The sequence below is a fragment of the Centruroides vittatus genome, unplaced genomic scaffold (assembly GCF_030686945.1).
Source record: "Centruroides vittatus isolate TY-2023 unplaced genomic scaffold, ASM3068694v2 contig_474, whole genome shotgun sequence".
Classification (NCBI taxonomy): domain Eukaryota; kingdom Metazoa; phylum Arthropoda; class Arachnida; order Scorpiones; family Buthidae; genus Centruroides; species Centruroides vittatus.
In genome coordinates, this window is record NW_027122266.1 from 2,654,096 (window position 1) to 2,668,435 (window position 14,340).

Here is a 14,340-nt window from a genome sequence, read left to right on the forward strand (position 1 = left end):
GAACCTGGGCCTCCTGAGCAGAAGGTTGCCTCGGTCATCCGACTTCCAACGCGAAATATAAATATATCAAAGTTTTATCCATGCTCTTTACATTCTTTGGTAACTGACAGGATATTTTTAATATGTGCATCAAAAACTAGGCCAATGGGCAACCAAGTACTGAAGGATAGATAGTCAGACATAACCAAACAAAAAATTCCTAAGGATGACAGACTGGATGAAACCTGGAACGCCAATCCCTGAAACGATATGATGACGTCTCATCACTCGGCTATCTGAATATCAGCGCAGTACGACTATACATGTTGACCAAGCAGTTAAGGTGGCAGCCTACCACTCTGGGAAGCCGGAATCGAAAAATCCCAGGAATTTTTCGGGTCTTTCCGGATGTTAGGTTCCATCTCTCTCTACCCAGTCGCCTCATTGTGAGCCTGGCCGAAACCATAATGAGGTTGCTGAGAAAAACCTCTTAATTAGGGTGACCAGACGTTTCCGCTTTTAATGCTCGATTGTAGAATCAATCTTTGAATACAGCAGTTTTATTAGCACGCCAATATCACCAATTTAAAGATCAATAAATAAATAAATTGTAAAAAATACCAATCCATTCAGTTTTAAACGCTATTTTCATCGATCTCAAATCTGACCTGTACCCGGTTGAATTGTAAATGTTACGGTCAGTCTTAGTGCCCACAGGGCGAAGTCAAATAAGATATATGGCCGGCTTATAGCGTTTCAAAGGTCGAAAAATTCCTGGGGTTTATTTGACCCGTCCAGATTCGATCCCGGGTCCTCCAGAGCGGTAGCTACCATCTTGACCGCTCGGCCATCCGGCCTAACGCGCATATCACGAATCATTTAGTTTCCGCTGCTTCCAATCATATTGCGTATTCTGGAAGCTCATTTTTTTTTATTTTAAATATACACTTTTATAAATTCCGGCCACAGCGGCAGCACTAATTGCATAAGTTTTCTTTGCTTTAATAGCTTTTGATTGTTTCAAAACGTTATCATCTATGTAAACGTTAATGTATAACTAAAACGTAAACAAAAAATCCAATACAACTCAAATCAAAAACATTCATGTTGGACAAAGTTTAAACTGACAAAAAAAAATTGAATTTTTAATTCTATGGTATCAGCAAATTTTGAAAAATAAACGCCATATAATTTATTTACACTTACATTACTTATTATATCCTTAAATTTCTAAAGAAAATTTTGCTGTTAATATTTTATATTTATGCCGAAAATTTTATTTCTACTGTGAAGCTCTCTTCCACAATTCTGTACTCAGTTGAATATTAAAAAATATCTAATTTATACATCATATTCTTTATAAAGTCATAATACTGTTAGTTATTTTCATTTGTGGAAGATTGCTGCTATTGTACAAATTTAAAATTATCATATACAGTATGAATAATTTCATTGTTTACAACAATTAAATCTTTCTCAAAAATCAGTATATTTTCTGGCTTTTATTTATTTCAATGATCAACATTTGCACAAATCACCAACTCCAACATTTCAATGTCCATAAACATTAATTAATAAATTTTTTTTCTTTGAAATATGCACTTTATTACAATAAATGTCTCTTTATAATACTTGTACATGTTTAACAAAATTTAATATAAAATCTCATGTTTCAATTTATAAAACTATTATATATTTTTCAGTTTTTGAAGTTTACTTTATTTCACTTTTCCTTTCTTTTTGAAATTATTTTTTCTTTGAGGTTTCTTAAAGTGCTTCTTGGATTTCTGCTTTTGTTGTCCCTTCTTTTTTAACTTTTTTGTCAAATCTTTTATATTTTTTACTTTCTTTACTTTATCTTCTTCACATGATTCCATATCACTGTTATGAGGAAAAGTATTCTGACCTAATCTTGTGCCATCTTGGCCAACAAAATCAATTTCTTCGATAGAGGTAACAGTAACTGTATGATCATTTAATTCATATGTAACTGGTTCAACTAAATGTTCTACTTCTGGAACAGTTCTCTGAGACAAATAAATTTCCTTTAGTAGATTTTTTCTTTCTTCTTTTAACTTTTTTTTTTCTTCCTTTTGTCTTTCCTCAAGTTCTTTTTTTGCTTTTCTCCTCCTCTCTTCTTTTCTTCTGTGAAATCCTGTTAAATAATCTCGTCTTTCTTCTTCATTGAAAACAAGAACAACTTTCTTCTTTTGTTTATTCATTTTCTGTTTATGATCCATTATATATCTGAAAAAAATTTAAATTTTAATACATAAACTAATCAAACTGAAAATTATTAAACAAATCAATAATCTAAAATTATTATATTTGTAAAATTGTTTTATATTAACTTAATTTATACAATAATACATAAATAATTTTTCCTAAAAGTACATGTATCCAGTGGTGATATTCGAAATATTTAACAAGGGGTTCGCTAGCAGAAAATTTTTCCCTGACAATCACCGACAAACGAAATGGAAGTTTTGGCTAGAAATAAATACAATACATTTTCTTGCAACCATATATCTAACAATCAGTGGCGTATTTAGAACGTAACGAGCCATGGGAGAGGCCAGGTAACAATAGTATTTTAGAGCTGTCGACCTTTTTTTTTTTTTTCTTTCTTTCAAGGCAGAGAAATTCTTTACCACAATATGGCGCTTCTAGAAATAGGCGCATGTATGTCATCATCTCTCGAGATACATTATACTTTTTCTTTCGCTGTCCATGGCCCGACACGTGTTCCACAGCCATCTTGTATTGTCTCGCGCGCGTGGCATTCTGGGATCTCTCTTATGACTGGATCTACTTTCAAGAACACTCTTGAATCGATCGCGATTAAACCTCGATTGAAACGGTCGAGAGAGATCGCACCAAGACATACTCCCTGACCTTGCTCACAATCTAGATTGAAATGCTCGGTGCAAACGGGGTATAAGGCCCTAGTTTAGTAGTATTACAGAGTATAATATGCATATTTTAATATATTTTTTTAAAAAAAACAAACCCACTGACAAATGTTCCGTGTTTTTAACACGGTTTGGGAAACTGAAAATTTTAACAACGGGTTTGGCTGAACCTGTGCGAACCCGCCAAATATCACCACTGCATGTATCTCCATCTTTCAATGCTATAGCTTTTTCCCTATTTAATGCCATATAGCAATGGTTACTAAACTTTTCTCCGTGACACAATTTGAACATTAACAATTTTCATGACCCACACATTAAATCTATACTTAAAGAATTTATTTAAAAAAATACATTTTCCTTCAAAAACAAAAAATATGCAATCCCTGAACAAAAAATATGGAATATTTTGAAATTGTTGTGGAAAAATTATTTTGATCCCAAGATAATCAAATTCACAAACATATATTATTGAACTTTAATATATCTATTATATTTGCCAATTGTTAAAAGTACTTACACACTACACAGCATAATGATATTTACATCAATTACAAAGTTACAGAATTTTAAACAAAGTAAGAGTTTAACAAAAGTATGGAATCATGAAAAACATTAAACACATGAAATATTGATGATTAATATTTTGTAAGGTCACCTTTTGTTCTAATTACAATTGTAATTATTTGTAGTATTGTAGAAATAAGTTTTTTACATAGTTCTAGATCAACCTCTGATTATGATTCTTTCAGTGTCGTCTTTAATTCTTCTATGATTGTATCTCGTTTTCAAAAACTACTTTCTTCAGAACATTCCAAACATTTTCAAAAGGTGTTAATGAGAACAATGGTTAAAGATATAAATGTATCAATATTAGAAACAATAGTAAGAAAGAGGCTAGCAAAAAGTTACCACTAAAACTAAAGCTAAAACAAAGTCCTGTAAGACAAAAAACAAAAAGAAGATTGTATGAAATGACCAAAAATCATAAAGATAAAACTATTAATGATTGGCAATGAGTTATGTTTACAGATGAATCAAAAGTATGTATTTGATAACACAAAATTCCTAAGATGGTCAGGAGTCAAGCCACCAGAAAAACCATTGGAAAAGATAACCAACAACTATGACAAATTTATCTATCAGATGTTTATGCATTAACCATAAACACCTGATGGCCTGTCCACAGTTCGGAAGTACATTTTAAACCAGTAAAAGGACTACTGACATTATATCTTATTTTAGTTTATTATTGTGTTATGCTCTTTTATAGTGTATTTTTGCTTCATTTTTATTTTCATTTATTTGATGTAGTTTTTTTGTATTATTTTTTTATTTCATTAATGGGTTGATCCTGAGAATGCTGCCAAATGCCTCAAAAATGTTTGATAAAAATTACTTCTGGTGGAATAGGCTAGAACTGTTAGCATTTATTCAAAACACCAGTTTACAAGACTTATCAAAATCAAACTAAATATGTAATCTCATTTAATACAGTGAACAGTCAGTAAATCTAGTATTAGATAGTTGGCCTAACTGCTTAGATGCTATTAATTTCTTTGCTACCCACAACAAATGTACACTATTCACCCTGCTTCAAAGGATAAACTGTGATGAAGCCACAAATTCATCATTGATAAAATGTTTTATCAGATACTAGATGTAAAGCACATAAAAACATAGTTACAGGTGTAGAAACAAATTAAGATTCATTGACTGATGCTATATACTGATGTTTCAGAATGTTACAAAATGAATTAATTAGTTTGTAATCATATTGGAATTCTGGAATTGTATTTAAACCAATTTTACAAACTGATTAAGATGATCTAAAAAAGCACAACACTTGATACTTGTGTAAGCTTGTGTATATCATTTGGCAATTACACATAATTACACTATCCACTTTGACTTATATAACCTCTAAAAAGTTCAAGATTAGAAGAAAACTTTCTGTATAAAATTTTTTCTCTTGGCAATAGCAAATTATTAGCTTCTGTTGCAATTCCATCATTGATGATCTCAGGTCTTCACTTATCTCTTTTGCACATTTGTAAACATCTGACAGCCTATTTTTTGCTTTTATTTCTAAATCATCAAAGATAGTTTGTCAGTTTTCAAAGACATTGTAAATCTATTATTCTTGTTACAAGCCAGAAAGATTGGGGTATGCTGATGCTAACTTATCCTGAAGATTTTAGCATTAATTTAATTGGAGAACTAGTGCATATTTATGCATACGTAAGCAAAATTATTCTCTCACAAACATATTTGACCTTGAAGAGCTGTACCAGATAATCCTTAAAGATATTATAAAATTCCATTACATTCCACAATGTAACAAGAAAAATTTTTAGATTCTGCCATTCTGTGCATTGAAAAAAAAAACTTTAATTATTATTAATGATTTTGCATATTAAAAATCAAAAATAAAATTTAAAAATTAGTAATAGTTAACAAACTTGCTTAGTATAAAAATAAAAATAATGTTTTCAATTTCAAATTTTTCATTTCAATTTAGAAATTTATTTTTAAAAATCTAACTTGGCAGAGTGTGGGACTTCAACACTATAAATCAAACCTTAAAAAATTACATTTTGGCTATTGTGACCTAAATCAAAAATATAATGTAAATTTGATATATTTCATATATTTTTAGAGGGAAAAAACATTATTCTATATAATAAAAAGGTGTATAAAGACCATAATAGCTTCTATATGAATTAGGTATATTTCAGAAATTCTGAAAAATTTTATTTAAAATTAATAAAATTTAAAAACTATTCAATGGGGCAGGAAATTCCAATTTAAAAAATTAATAAAAAAAATACCAGGGAAAAATACCTTCAGCCTGTTCTGACATTAGAGATGATTCACACCTCTAATGTCAGAACAGGCTGAGGGCTTTGAGTTTTCCTCATATTTTTTTAATTATAAAATAATATATATTTAAAAATTTTTAAATATATATTATTTTTTTAGTTTAATTTGCAGAATATTTAAATTTTTAAAAATTTATTTATAAAAGTAACTATTTAATTATATTCAAATAAGGAACTTGAAGATAATTTTTGATGTTTTAGAATTTAATTAATGCAAATTTATAGCTGTCAATGTTAATCTTTAAAAATAGAAATCTGTTTTCATAATTTTGTCCATTTTATCATATTAATTATTAAATTTAACAAACAAGCAAATATCTTAAATTATGAAAAATATTACTGTTAGTTACTTCTAATATTGTTGTCACCTCTCATTGCCTTCGTTATAAATAAAATTGAATGATTATTCTGCCAACCAAATCCATACTCAATACATAGAATAATTACTAAAATCATCACTAAACACCTTTGGCTACTGGGACATTTATTTAATTATACACTAATATTTTCAGCCTAATGATAAGCCATCTTCAGGTGACTGGTTTTGGAACACCAGTTACAAACTATTCAAAATAGAATACAATAAATATAATATTAGAACATACATTTTTTTTACATATTTAAATATAAATGTAATATTCCAATAATTCCAACATAAAGAAAATTAAAACGAACCTAAAACTAACACGAAAATTAAAAACTCTAACATAAAAATGAAGTAAAATAAAATACAATATAAAAATAGGATTATGTAGATAAGGAATGCTGAAACTCTTTCTTTCTTTTCTCTGTAAGCCTTACATGTATGTCCAAGAATTTCAATATGACCCTTCTAATATCCAAAGGTTTCTAATGATGATGATGATAATAAATTAAACAAATAAAGTCATCATCCTTGAAAACCTTCGGATGTTAAAGTGCCGTATTGAAATTCTAGGACTTACATCTAAAGCTTATAGAGAAAAAAAAGATAAAAATAAAATTTGTTTTCTGGCCAGAACTGGTACTACACTGGCCAAAACTGGTACATCTACCCTAACTAGGAGTTTCTATAAAGAAGCTTCTTTTTTACAATGAACTTCCATGCTGATGGTAAACTGTCCACATCTCTTGCATTAATATGTTATAAGTAAATAAATGTGTCTCAGCAGCTAAAGATGTTTAGTGATGACTTTAGTAATGATTTATTCTGCCGTTAATATAACTGACAAACTTCAAAAATATTTACAGTGTTGTCTGTTATTACGAAGTATATTCTGTATGTAAAAGTTAGTTTTAAGTAATTTGTTTAGGACAGGGATCTCAAACTAAAAGAATCAGTCAAACAGACGTATATCTGACACCGGCCATATTCATTATTATTTGGGAAACCAAACCATACTGTAAAAGAAGGCTGTAACAAAGACCCTTTCGTTGCCAGGCCTTTATGACTTATGTAAACAGTAATACGTTTGAACGTTTTAGTTTTAATCCCCGCAGGATGTTAGAAACATTGATTTTTAGGAATCAAGGCTGCGTGCTGGATATGAAGCCTTAACGAACCGACAGTTTACGAACCCTGGATTAATGTGCATATATACAAATACCTAAAAGTCACTCCTACTCATCGTGTTCACACAAATCTATATCAAAAGAAAATTCTTAGTTCCGTTAAATAAAAATATATAATAATTTCCTAACTAAAAGACTAAGAACAAAATAAAAAATAAAAATATGGCTGAACTTTAGTTTTAGCATTACAACTAACGTGACAAATCATGTTACAATTATTGAATTAATTTCTGCACACTAAGTGTTATTACAGATGTAAAATATATCATGTGCATAGTTTTTGCAGGATTATCTATTTTTCTAACATAATTTTAGATTTATTAAATTGATAATATAAAAGGAACTAGAATTCCGAATTACATACACAAACAAACACGTGGTAGAAACCTGGCGATAAAAACGCCCTCTAGAAATAATGCAATATGAAATATTAAAATATTTTCATCTTTAAAATCAACAATGTCAAGTTTAAAATTAACAATTTAGTACAATATTAGTGTAATTAATCTATTCTTAATTTTTATTTCTCTGAACTGAATATATAAGCACTCATTGTAATTACGAATATTTATCAGCGGTGACCAACGAGCTAGAATGTACTACACAAGGTATACATTTCTATATTCAACAATTGGCTCAACGGTTAGAAAACGAAATTTCTAAATGGACCGATGAGTTGTCCGTTAAAGCCCGTGACGTCAGCGTTGGTTCACCGTTGAGCTCAACGGTCACAACGACCTGAAAGACCGTTGAGTATTCAACAAACTAATACGACGGCTTCCATAAAACAAGTAAATTTCTCTTATAAAAATTATCGATTTACTCTTACTGTGGACGCTGTAATAGCGGACAGTTTAATGAACGATTTGTATATGATAAAACATATGATTGAACTGTTATGTTGGATAATTTAGTCAATATTGAAATATTAAGCTTTTTTTTTTTTTTTTTTTTTTTTAAGAAACAAACTACCTCCATGAATTCGTCCAAAATTGTTTAGGGCCGATATTTGGCCTTCTTTACATTTTTCTAAAGATATAAATATTCAAGAAATTCAAATCATTGAAGAAAGACCCGGTATAGAAGAAAATGATACAGATAAGGGTTCATTCGAATAAAAGGGAATGAACTGGTTAATTCAAAGTACGTTAAAATATAAATATTTATATTTTACAAAATACAAGGGAAGCGGCGCTTCCACCGCTTCCAATGAAGGCAAGCCACTGATGTAGACTCGTCTCTTACCATGTGGTAGTATTACTTACTCTTTTTTGTCTGGCCGATACCATGATGAACATTTCATAAAGTTCGTTACGAGTTAGTGCCGATAATGGACACTGAAAGATTTTTTCATGCTTTTAGTATGGTTAGGCTGGGTGATGAGGAAAAAGGTGTGATGCAGTTTTCTTTATGCTATTTGTGGTTTATAAATTTTCAAAATCAGTGGCCTCGCTACAACGCAGTGGCAGAAAATTACCGCGAGCGAAAGTCTCCGAAATCATGGCTTTGCTAGCGGGATATTCAGAAAGCAAGCGTGTGTCACGGAGACATCTGAATATCGATGTTTGGCTGGGTAAATTCGGCACTTTCTCCGAGTTGACTGCGCTAAAGACCAAACATCCCACTAGCAAATGATTGGAAATCTGACCTCGATTATTTTTCGACTTCTGAATCGAGTGTTTTCAACAATGGAACTATAACAATAAAATTCAACAATGTTATTCTTTGTTGCGTTCTATCAATTAAAAAAAAAATAAAAAATTATGTATCTTTTCACATCTGAATTAAAAATATTTTGAATTTTGTTTTTAGATTACATTAATATAAAATTTAATTATATTTTAAGGTAGAATAAATAAAATGAACGACATCGTTAATTTAATGTCGTTTTTAAAATTAATTTTGTAATGCATTTGGTTTTAATATAAAAAAATTGCATGTAGAAAATTTCGTTTTCAATTTCGTTTTACATTTTAAATGAATTAATAGCAGTAAGGGAAAATTTTTTTGCTTTGCTAATAGAAATAAAATTCTCTCCTCCCTAAAGACTAAAACGAGATTTACAAAAATACAATAAAAAGGAAAGAAGAGCAGATCCAAAAAATAAAGAAGAAACCACTAACAACTTACCAAGAGATAATATAAATAGATATCAGACAAATAAACAAAAAAAAGCTAGCTAAACGATTTGGCCACCCAACTATGGAAGAAATAATAGAATGGAAAACATCCTTGGTATTAAATAAAACACAAATCACGATCCCCGAACATATTCTAGAAACAATAAGAAAAGGACTAGACTTTAACGGCCCTAACACTTGGGAAGTATTGGATATAATACCTAATTTGGATCGTATGTGCAATGAACTCGAAGATACAGAATCAAGAATTCTGAAAACGACCTTAAGTAATAAAATTAAAAAAATATACTGTAAAAAAACATAATAAAACAACTATAACAGATAAAAATTACTATAAATACAAAGACGAGATAGAAACATTGCAAAAATTCTTAAGTGATAATCAGCTAGACCTCATTAGAGCCGATAAAAGTAAACAAATTATTATAGTAACCCAAAAATGGGTTAAGTCAAAACAGCTAGAAATAGTGGAAGGCAAAAAGTTCCGAAAACTACCAATCAATCCGAAAGAAACCCTATATGAAGAACTAAAAAAGAGAGTTATAAAACTGCAAAAACTTAACAAAATTACAAGAGCAGAACGAGAGTTCATCCTTAATCAAGATAATGATAGAACACCTAAACTGAATGTGAAACTTAAAACCCACAAAATGGGAGAAAAAGTAAGACCCATAGTCGATTTTAAATTCGCTACCTTATATAATCTGGAAAAATTCCTTAAACAAAAACTTAAGAAATATCAAAATTCGAAGCACTCTATCAAAAATACAGAGGAACTTTTGGACAGTCTAAAAAACGTTAAAATAGAAAAAAACATCAAAAATGGCTAGTCTGGATGTGATTGATATGTACCCGTCGATAAAATGGGAATTAATCGAAGATAAACTTAAAAAATTAGAAGTAGAATCACATATCATAGAATTAATAGAATTTGCATATATGAGTAATTATTTCGAGATAGATGAAGAATACTACACACAGAATAATGGTATTAGTATGGGGTCCGTCATAGGCCCGAAACTAGCTGAAATAATAATGATCGACGTTGACAAAGAAATTAATAATATAACAGGTATAAAATATTATAAAAGATACGTAGATGATGTCCTAATTATATATAATGATGCAGAAGTAAAGCCTAACATGATAAAACATATAATAAACAATATAGATAAGGATATCCAATTTAAAATAGAGGAAGAAAATGTGGCCGATAATAGTATACGATACTTAGACGTCATGATAACAAGAAACGAAAACGAATTAGATTTTGAACCTTTTAAAAAACCATGTTCAATCAACACCACAATAAAATATACTTCAAATATACCATTGTATATAAAACAAAACATCTTTAACATGGAATACCGAAAAATACAGAATAGAACTAGTAAAGAAACTAATAAACCCAAACACATCATCGAATTGAAGAAAAAGTTTGCCCTAGACGGGTACCCAACCAGACTGATTCATAAATGGGAAAATAAAATTACTAATAACCAAACAAAAATAAAAGATAAAAAAACCGAATCGAAACCAAAATATACCAGCTTCCCATACATTAGGAACCTTTATGAAGAAATCGACATAGATATGAGGAAAAATAATATAAAACTTGCCCCAAAATACGTAAACCTGTTATCTAGACTTAAAGCGAAACAAAGAAAAAAGAAACAGACGATAAAAAAAGAAGATATGAAAAACATAGTTTACAAGATACCATGCACTTGCAAAAATACCAACTTCTATATAGGAGAAACAAAACGAAAACTCAAAATAAGAGTGAAAGAACATATAGCCGATTTAAAGTACAACAGACTAAACTCAGTATTCCATGACCATTGTGTGTTAAATAACTGTAAAATCGATGATACTAAAACAAGCATTTTACATAGAGAAAAGAAGACATACAACAGAAAATTCAAAGAAAGTGTAGAAATCATTAAAAATAAAAATAAGACCTGCATAAATACTAATCTAAGCATAAAAATCAATGAAAACTGGATTAAATTACTATAAAATATACTATAAAATAAAAAACTGTTTTACGATCTGTTACGTCATTTGCATAGCGACAAATATTAAAAATACTAAAAGCGGGAAAAAATAGCAATGGCCACGTGCTATGTTCTAAAAAAATCACCGCTAAACCCCCCGAATAATTTTATCGGAAAAGAAACCTATTAAAAAAAAAGGAACATTCCCCTGCTAATGCTCGACCAGACATATGCAAATTAAAAATAGATCGTGCTCCGCAGTTGAGGTGGAGGAGTACGAGCTCAGTGTTAGACAACACACCGGAAGACGAATCTCAGGTATGGTTTCACGAATATGATTTGTGAAAGAATAACCCCGTATACTTCTACAGACTGATACTAAACCTTCCTTTTTTATGGAATTTTTATCAAGATTCGTACCCTTGGACTATTACATCCGTCTAAACTACCGAATGAGGTACGGACCAGCTTTTAACGGTATACAAGCTCTTACCAGGATTTAGAAGGTAACAACCTCTAAAAAACTAATTATGTATACTGTCACGATATTTATTTTAAATATTTGTATATAGTCATCTCTCACTTTTTAATGTTTAGTTGGCTGAAGAGGGGCATCGGCCCGAAACGCGTTATGTAATAAAAAAGCGTTCCAACCGAATAAAAAGGATGAAAAATTCGCCCAGTGTTTAAGTTTACGTCACTACATTGTGTCTTCGAAAGAAAAGAAAAGAAACGAAAATACAAAACACGGTTTCCTCAAGATAGAAATAAAATTGTTAGTCGACATCACCTGCAAATCCAAATCAATGAGGATAATATCAGCAGAGTGAGATAAAGTATCTGGGAATAATTTTGGATGATAATCTCCGCTGAAACAGGCACATCGATAATATTGGTTTGTCTCGTGCCAGGGTCACTGGAATAACAAAATAAATTTAGAATTTTTGAGTATCACTCATTTGAAAAATCTACATCATACGTGTGCTGAAGCAAACATACCATCCAATCACGAAGTTAAACTACTTGTAGAACTAAATCGTTTTATTCGAACCCTTCATAAATTACATTTTAGAAATTCGATTATAAAATACAGTAGAGCGCCGTTTATCCGATAGCCGATAAACCGAAACGTCGGTTAACCGAAAGCTTTCTGTGAGGACCCAAACGGGGGTCGACTAGGAGGTCCGAATGGGAGATGTTAACAAGAGCTTAAAAATCTCCTTTTACAACACAAAGAGACGAAATTGGAAGTCTACATTGTTCAATAGAAGTTTTTTAAAAATATTTAAACAATGGAAAAAAACGAATTCGAGAAACACGCGACGAGAGAGGAATCATGTTCTGTCGCGACGATGACCCCTCTCGCGCTCTCCATCGGGTTTCGAATTGGCACCAGTTGACAATGAGAGACCAATGGAGAGGCACCATGGGGGGAAAACGATATAAAACTCATCGTTTCTCAAGGACGAGGGTTTTTGGTTGGTCTTGTTTGGATACGTGAGTTTCCTCTCTTGCCGTGTGTGCTCCCGAAATATGGATACGGACCTTTCGGACTTTGTGGAGGCATTGTCAACTGTGGTGTTTCCTAGCAATCTCCAGATTCGTCGGTTCATCCAGGGATCGCCGTCGAGCCGTGTTCTACGCCCCGGGCATACGGATTATTCACCGACACATCGAACTGCCTGCAACGAAGACACGGAATTCTCGAACTTTGTTGAACTTTATTCTCCGCGATTCGGATTGTGAATCTCTTCACACAAGAAAGATTTGTAAGGATCATTATATTTTTATTAAACGGTTTTCGATGGTAACCCGTCTCAGTAAGCCAGTCCACTCCCACAAAACAGTCTGACCGCTCGACCGCCGTAACATTCTTTCTCTCCCATCGGCTAACCCTACATTTCCAGTCGGATTGTGTCGTATTGAATCGTACCTTTCTGATACTAGATTAACTTCTAAAGTGTAATTTTTTTGTTTTTATATTTTTCAATATATTTATTTTGTTCGTACAAAGTAAAGAAATAATTTTTAACGATACAATAGCCACGATTATTGTTATAAAAATTTTCGTTAGGCCAAAAATCGACGAAAATTCAACGCGAAGCGACACACAACGGAGAAAAATTTTAACATGTGATAGGTTAATATATTTTTTCGTACATAATCGGTTATCCGAACAACCCCAGTCCACAATTGATTCGGATAAACGACGCTCAACTGTACTATCAAATTGATAAAATTGACAGAATTCGTAGCTTAAACATAAAACAAGTTTTACTGGCGAGCCAGATTCATTAAAAATAATCAGGATAATAGTTACCTCGAAAATACAATGAAAAAATATCGTATTGTTCCGATCCGAAATACCCGAAGGACTTCTGGTTACTCTTTCCCTGTGGTCAATCAGCGCCGATAGTCCAAATGATAATACACTCGAACAACCTGAATAAGGAATCTAGGGAGATATTGGCCTAAAGGCAGTGTCTTTCCTTTATAAAATAAAAATATGTACATTTAATGATTTAGGAAGATAATAATAATCGGTAGAAAAACATTACTTACGAAGTTTGACAGTACGCAGATGAGAATTTGTCCGAGTGGCTTTGGAGGCAACTGCCGCTCTTGGGGATTGAATCCCGACGGGTCGAAACTTACAAGAATTTATCGGGCAACAGTCTGTTTGGATATGTCGACCAGTTTCATGTTTTGACATTTGATGATAGGGAAGCTGCGTTTTGTAAGAAGCCGACTTTCAGGGGCAATCAATTAATTGCTTGTCAGTGATGGTGTAGTGTCCATTCGTTCGCGAGTGGTGGCGGAGGAGACAAAGACAATAAGTATCTAACAAAAACCGTTTATTTTAACATAAAATAAACTT